The 8,720-nt window shown below is 37.1% G+C and overlaps 1 pseudogene; it reads right to left on the bottom strand.

The window, feature by feature from the left end:
• Positions 1-889: 889 nt before the first annotated feature.
• On the bottom strand, positions 890-7,895 carry LOC135758170 (uncharacterized; annotated as a pseudogene).
• Positions 7,896-8,720: the final 825 nt, after the last annotated feature.

The raw sequence follows: 8,720 nt of genomic DNA, 5'->3' as shown, positions 1-8,720 counted from the left end.
TGGCGTGACATATGGATGGCAGTTACAAACATCTATTACGATGTTTTGCACAGCCTTGAAGAGGAAGGATTACTAGAGCCAACCAACAGCCTTCACCTCTTTTGTTGTCAGTTTGTGTTCCTGCCTCGTCTCCAGGCCAGCCTTGACTTCTTTACTATTGGGTGGAATAACCATACTCTCCGCACAGAGAGTAATCGAAGCCCAGAACAGTTGTGGGAAATTGGACTACTGCAAAACCCTGTCACTCCTCCAGTCCCATCTGAGGTATTTTAAGAATTTGTCTTTTAATGTATGTAATGTTTTCATGCAAGATATTGTCCCAATGTCCATAAACTATTACCAACTTTTAGCAGATTGCACAAGACGACGACTCTGACTGGGACACAGACATTATCTCTGACCAGCCGTGGACAGGAATTGTAGTTCCTCCAGTCGAATGCCTCTTAACTGAAGAACTTAAGGCCCAAATTCAAACTTTCTTTAACCCAACCTCACACTCTCAAAACTATGGAAGAGACCAGTATTTAGAAGTTTTAAATTTTGTACTGCTTCATTCTTAATTGACACTAAATCAATCATTGAAATGACTAGTGAACAAATGATCCACTTACAAGAAAATTAACATCCAATTCAATAAAAAAAAAAAAAACTTAAGTTGACATTGCATACTTGTTTTATTTTCTGTATTTGCTATATTTAAAGCAGAAAAAGGCTTTTATAACAACATGTGTTCTCTAAACACATGCATTAAGATATCAAATTTTACAATATGTAACACGTTGTGTTCTCTATACATACACAGTAAATTTCAAAACCATAAAGAACATTTGCCAATGTATAAAAGTTTTTTTTCCCCGAACATGTACAATTCCATACATTTAATAGCATTTTAAATTCTGTTAAAACCGTTGTCAAATTGAATGGCTTGCAACATGACTGACTTAAAAGAACTGTAGTCACCCATGTGTACTGTGGGAAATGTAGTTTTTCTGGCACAGGCACTTACAACTGGGAAGCATGTTTTATGTTCTGGCATCCTCTGCATACACTCATGGTCAAAATGAAGAGAAATTTTGAATTCTTTAAGTTCTGACATTAGAAGAGGTTTGTGTCCCTGGCCAGTGAGCCATTGCATAACACCGGGGACAGTTAAGGGCAGGATGTCTCCGTCAGGGTTATCCTCTACAAGCAAAACAACTTGTTATCTCTAGGGTTGGTATTGTCTGAATTAAATCAATTACATTTTGACATTAATTTGTGTAATCTGCAGTTTTTTTAAACAATATGTATACTAAATCAACTCTGTCAGTTCATACATACCACAGCTTTCAATTTCTTGGAGAAAGTCTTGCAGAAAGTTGATTATAGCCGTTTCATAAGTCTCTCGTACTGATCCCTTCTCCGACATTTTCGGAAGAATGTTCTGCATGATGAAGTCTGCATCAGCCTGTGAAAAAAAAACAACCATCCATTTTCAGGTACATTTACACATATATGCATTTGGCTTTTATCCAAAGCTACTTTATTACTATAATAACATTTATGTAATACAGTATATAGGCATATTTTTTTTTCCAGTTATTGATACCTTATCATCATCATCCACCACATCAGGGACAAAGAACTGGTGGCAAAGTCCTGAATGGTTTTCCAGAAGGTCTACAAAATTGTAGACTTCAAGACCTTTTCGGATTTGCTTCAACAAAGGGACCAAACGTAGAGTTGCATGAAGCACAATTGATCTGGAAAAAGAACCAGAAAATTCTTGCATAATATAGACAGTGTTGTGGCTAATCAGTATAAGGCAGCAAAATTAAAACCGTTTGCAAGGTTTCAAATGTAAAGAAGTTATATGACTTTTTCTGACCTTATTATGGCCTCTTTATTCTCAGGTTTAATGGCCCCAGTAAAACCACAGTTAATTATTTGATCATTCCATGCAGAGAGATCGGTTTCTTCTTCCTCCACCTGAAAACACATAAAAATGTAAACTGTGGCAAATGGTGCTTGCGTAGAAATAAAGGTTTTATGAAATCAGATTTTATTTGGAAAAAAATTACTACCTTTTTAATCAAATGATAAAGTTCAGCATCATCCACATCATCTATAGTGAGAGTTGATTCATCCAAGTCTCCAGATGAGAGATAATCAAAGCACCACGGCCTCAAGAAACGGGGGCAGGCCCACCCTGAGTGAGACTAACAGAAAACACTTCTCCAGCAGTCCTGAAAGAAAGAATACAAAGTAATATTTAGTTGTATGCAAAAATGACAACTGACATGTTACTACAATGTACAATATTACTAACCTAAAAAATCCCTTCTCCATATTTCTTAGGGAGTAGATGGGGCTCTTCCCCCTCTGGTGTCCTCTGTGCTCAAAGAGGTGTTTCTCAATCTCACCAATCAAATCTACAAACAAATGTACATGTTAAAAAAAGAATGTAATTTACTACATTGTACAATTATAAGCACATTAAAACATACCGAATCTCATAATGACTCGTGGTAACTGTTTATTGTTTTTCTAAACTTTAAATTGTTACGATGAATATAAAAACCTAATAAGGCGATTGTGAACCTGACTTGCCTGAAAGAAATTCCTTACGAATGGCACCTGTGTCAACACCTGCTTCCCCCAAAAATGTTACACGCAAAGTATTGCCCGGCAGGGCCGGAGTGGGGCCACTTTTCAGCCCGGGAGTTTCAGGCCCAAAACCGGCCCACTTTTTCCATAGTGTTATTCCAAATTAGCACTTTTTTCAAATTGGATAAATAAAGCAACAGTTCAGCTCTTACTATAGTTTTTATTAATATCATGGTTCAACAAATAAGGTAAAAGTTAAATAATATTTCACTTAAGATAAGAAGTTAACAAAAATATTCCTCTACACTCTAAAATAGGCTTGGTTACTTTTTACTCATAATGGGTAAATATTGGACAGAACACATACTGGGTTAAAAATAACCCAATGTTGGGTTGTTGTTATGAAACCATGGATTATAATAACCCACAGTTGGGTTAAAACAACCCAGCACTGGGTCAATTTTAACCCAGCAGTGTGTTCTGTCCAATATATAAAATATATAAATAACCTAGCCCTTTTTAGAGTGCATTCCACAAGGAAAGGTTGATAAATTATTAGCATTGCTAATGAGGCAGATGATTAATGCAAATTGAAATATAAAAGTCCTAATTAAAAAAGAAAACAATTTGACAAAAATATTGAATACAATATTGGGTAAATGGCATAACAAGTTATTTATAAGCTTTTTTAGGCTGGTCATTTTTGACTGGGAAAACAAAAGGTGTTATAGGGTTCTGAACACAACCTGAGGGTTAAATAACTTTAATTCATGTTGTTTACTCATGGCCTCCTCATTTTCTGCGGGGGACTGCTCAGAAGCTGCTTGCATAATATTTGCAAAGTCAATGAATCGCCATGTATACACAAAAGGCTAATATTTTAACAAAAAAAATGTTTGGCTTGTAAATAGTTTGACAACGGTATTAGCCGAATAATTATGTTGCTAATGCTAATCATTACTAGGCTTATTTCTCTTTAAGTTACCTGTTGCCACTTTTGTTTGTCCTCTTGAAAATAAATCTGTAGGTTTGGCACATTTGGCAGCATCCTCCTCCAATGGATTTTTTCTTCAACCTGTTTTTTACGCCATCCTCCTCTCAGACGCGTATTGTTACGGTAGTGCCGGCCCAGCCTACCTGAGAAAAGTTTTTTTGGACGTGCTATGGACCGAACCAACTCTATGGGAGGGGAGGGGAAAACTCCCTCACATGGTACAACCCATGCAGAGGCTGCGCGCTGCAGTGTCAATGCGAAACGTGTGAAGTATCATTTAAGAGAAGATAAACTCACTAACGTGACAAATGTAAAAAAAAAAAAAAAAACTCGACCGGCCCAAAAGTGAAGCGGCCCAGGGTCCCGGTTCTCCCGATTACCCACCCCGGTTCCTCTCTTTTGTCTTTGCCACTGCACCATAGCTCTTTGATAGAAGTCAGTTCGAGAAACACAGATCTTGAAATCCTTGCTGTCATCTACCCTACTTGCCAACAAACGCAATACATCATCTGGATTATAAAAACAGGAAAAAAAGATTAGTAAAGAATTCTGATGTCTCAGGGTTGTTCAAATGTATTAAATAGACTGTACCATTTCATGTCTGGGCCTTGGTTTTGCTGTACAGGTGTGCCACACGGAGGACTGCTCTCATAATCCAGTGTCTGTAATGTACTGAGTATATACCCAATGGTTAGATTGACTTCTTATAACATTTACAACATGTTATAACACTTATAATACTTAAAACATGTTTTTAATACATAACCTTATTAAATGTCTGTAAATGAAATAACTTTTCAAATCATTAAAAATTACCTTTCTCCACATACACTTGCATGCATGGGCAACTCTGTCTGTGAAAATGTGTCTAAACAAATGGGACACTGTCCCTCATCCTACAATGGCAAAAGGACAACTGATTAAGTATTATACAATAAAATCCCAATTAAAACAATTGGTTATTTCCAAACTCCAATCAAGTATTTTGTTTAATTGGTCACTTTAAATACTTTGGTCACCAAGTATTTTGCAAGATCTAAACAAGCACTGGCTGTTTCAGTTTTTTTTAACTTTACAAAAAACATTCTTATTCAGTTCTAAATGTTCAGTAAATTGTATGGACTTCTAACATGTGTGTAGTGTTTTAAAACTATAAAAATAGGGCATTCTTCTCAGCCAGTGTTATTTACCTCTTGCAAAAAAAGGTCTTTATGTACCAATGAGAGACAGTATAATTACAATCAATTTATCAAAAGTACTTGACAATAAGGCACTACAAAGAAATTACCATTACCATTAGAAATAAAATATTAACATGGCATCTAATTAATTTTACTAACTGCAACAGTCCTTATGCACTTATAAGCAAATTAAACGCAAATGTATTTTGAATATATTACAAACACAGCATTTTCATTTAGCTCACCTCAAAACTTGTGGTGGGTGTAGGAGAACAAGTTTGTATTTGAAGTAGTGGGTGTGTGTATAGAAGCTGGGGCTGTAGGGGTTACTGCTCTGGTAATCTCACCAACTACTTTTACATCCTCATCATCATCTTCAGTAGTCTGAAATTACAAAAAGAGATATATATTCTAACTAAAAGAAAACTTAACTGAAAAATGTTATAATAAATTCTACTAAAAAAAATGTAATCGTGTAAACAACATACCTCATCATTAGCGGACTGTGTGCAGCCACCACAAGATTTAACATGCAAGTACAAAACTGGTAGTGGCATTGTGGTTTTACAAGTACGACACTCAACCTTTGGCATCTTCGCAAACTCTTCTGCTGAGAATGGCAGTGGATCAAGACATAACCGCCTGGGTGGATCGCCTGGGTGAGCTCGGACACTTTGTCTGTCATGTCCTTCATTCCCCGGCTCAGTTCCTCAATCCGGCTGTCCTGGGTGGTGAATCGATGTATAGCAGCGGAGATAAACTCTTCAAACCGAGCCGGGGATCCTTTACCTGCTGCTTCCATTATGGCCAGATGATTCTGTGATGACTGTTTGTGAAAAGCAGGAAGCAAATGCAGGAATAAATGAAACACAGTTTATTAAGAAAATGACACAGATGATATGGATGATATGGTGGGACAGACAAAGGCTGTGGTGACGAATCCTGGTGCTCGTGGGTGAAGTCAGTTGAACGGATGAAACCGGATACACAAACAGGCAGACCTTCACACGAAGACGAGACCACAGGAACACGAGAACACAAGCGAGACATGTAGCGTAATCACCTGGCAGTGAGAAGAGAGAATGAGTGAGTATATATGCCGTCTCGGTAACTACCACCAGCTGGAGCAAAGCAATCACACGCACCTGCACTCACTCAGATCATTAGTGATCAGACACACACACGCATACTCCAGTCATACGACAACACAACACAGAAAGTCACGATGGACTTATCCTACCGTGACACCATATACAGTGCTGTTTTTCCAGCAGTGGTAGACATTTTAAGAAGGCTGCCTGTATAACCCTCTGAGTCTGGAGGAACAACAGTAAGCTTTCTTCTTCCATTCCCACCTGACAATTTAAAAACACATTAACAAATTCAAAAATAAAAGGTCTTTACTATATAATTGGGATTATACTGTAGCTAAAAAGAAAAAAAACAGTGCTTCCCATATTCTATTAACACTTCCCTGTGTACTATTATTAAAAAAGGATGTAGCATGGGATTTAAGGTTAGAATGCCAGGAGAAATGTTCAATTAATAACTCTACTCAGATATTCGTGTTTGTGTCTGTTCTGGTTGACAGTACAGCATACCTGGTGCCTTATAAAGTAACCACCCTCCAGTAAGGGACTTCATCTTTGGAAATTCAGCTTCAAGGAGCTTGCATAACTCAAATAAACATGAAACAGAACAAGGGTTCTCAAACAACCATACACAGTAAAAACTAAATCTTTATCACATTGAAAATTTTACGTGCATTTGTTTGTAATTTTTAATCATTCTTATTCACATTTTACTATATTTAAGCAAATTATGTTCATTCATCTCAGCATGCTTTGAAAGTGGAATATTACTTTGAAGTAGCAATTATTCGCAGGTTAATATAGAAATAATCCTGCTCTAAAATCAGGTGGCACAAACTAACAAATTAGATTGTAGCCTACTATAAAATGAACTTATATCCGAATGGTTCGCATTGGATGAAATTGTAATCACCCGTTTTCCTAGTCCGGCCTGGAGTAGTTCAAGCTCTTCAGAAGGTGTGGGTGAGGTGTCAGTGTTGCTGCTCATTAAATATATGGAAACAGCAAATGGTTTCAAAGGTGTGGCTTTCACATGTATTTGTGGATTTGGAGTTTTCTTCTTTGATTTTTTAAACATCCCAGGAAAAGATCTACAAATATTAAAACAATGTTAATTATAATAGTAGACATTCAAAAGACAATTGTTAAGATAATTAGATGTGGATGCGGCAACCTGGCCATATCCTGCTCTATTCGAGGCTGAGAAATAGCAGGAGGCTGCTGTCGTTGTTGTGGCTGCTGCTGCTGACCCTGAGCTGACTAAATCTGACCAAGGCTTTGGGTCAGAAGACCTATTAAATTCTGTGCAGCTGTACAGACATCTGAATACTCTCTCTGTTAAATATGTCATGACAACATCATATAGGATTATCTGGATCAGGGGTTTTAAAATCAGTTCCTGGAGGGCAACAGTGCTGCACAGTTTAGATCAAACCCTAATCAAACACATCTGATTCAGCTAATCAAGATCTTCAGGATTACTAGAAACCTCCAAACAGGTGTGGGTTGGAGCTGGTTTGAGCTAAACTGTGCAGAGCTGTGGCCCTCCAGGAATTGAGTTTCACACAACTGATCTAGAATAAGTGCATTAACAATGTATCATATAAACAACATCACAGCTTTTAAACATAATCTATAGGGATGTGACCTACTGTATATAAATCAACTTGTTCGGTTTCAGAAAGAGGTTTATTCCAAATTATGTTTGCACATACAAGGCATTTGTTTTATTATTTGTTTTCAATTTACAGTATATTTTGAGAGACACCTTTGGCATCGTTTATAGTCCATAATACAACTAGGGCGGGGATAATAATAATAATTATTTATTAATTATAAAACAACGTGAAAGGTGTGCATATTGAGAGAAATGTACAGCCGCCGACGATTAGCTAATCGCCACATTAACCGCATTAGCTGCTAATTGATCTCTAACTTACTTAACTTAAGCAAACGCGTTGATACACAGAGTTACATATAGTTATCGGTCTATCTAGCGAACTTGAAGAAAGCTATCAATAATACATACCTGTGATCCGCCATTTTGATCGATCCACGCGGTCTGGGGCTCGCGCTGATGACGTAAACGAGAGGGGCGCGCCTTCGTCCCTTGTACAAACCCCAACCTCTTGACCCCACCCCCCAACCTCTTTACCCCACCCCCAAGTCAAATCAGGTACACAAAGCGAGGCGCCAATAAAAAGGAAACGCAAAGGAAAGCGTGCGCCGCAGAGGCACGGATGACTGAAACGTGGATTTAAAGGAGCGGCGCAAAGTTTTACTTTGCTAAACTTTATTTTTTCTCTCAGTGGTTAACTTTTCTTTTGCAATCTTTTTTTTTTACTTGCAAAAAAGCATTTTTTTTCTCAATACTCTATTTTTATTTGCAAAACATATATATTTTTTTGCAAAACATATATATTTTTTTGCAATTTTTTTTTTTTTTTGCGAAACATTGTTTTATTTTGCAGATATATATGGCCCTATTTTGACTCCATACAAGTGTAATTTAATAAAACTGAATAATTTAATGCCGTATTTGTAAAGATTTGTATTTTCAAAGAGTGAATTTACAGTTTTGAAATACAGCTTCAATTTTTTAAAATTCAAAGCGCAGAAATTCAGATCGTACAGAAAGTAGGTCATAGGTCAAGCTTCCGGTGTGCACAGGGAAGAGTAGTAGATCTCGGAAAAGTCCAACGGAGGGCTACATGCAGACAAATGCTTATATGCTTTGACTGTGCTACCCTTCTGCTATCATTTCACGAAATTAAATTATGTTTTAAAAGGCATTTGTTCAAATGGATCTCTTCATATGCATGATTAACACATTCAGAGGACTTGTCATTCAGAATTTGGCGCTACTTT

This window comes from Paramisgurnus dabryanus, chromosome 14 (assembly GCF_030506205.2).
Source record: "Paramisgurnus dabryanus chromosome 14, PD_genome_1.1, whole genome shotgun sequence".
Taxonomy (NCBI): Eukaryota; Metazoa; Chordata; class Actinopteri; order Cypriniformes; family Cobitidae; genus Paramisgurnus; species Paramisgurnus dabryanus.
Note: the sequence above shows the minus strand (reverse complement) of the source record. Positions and strands in the feature narration are given on the sequence as shown.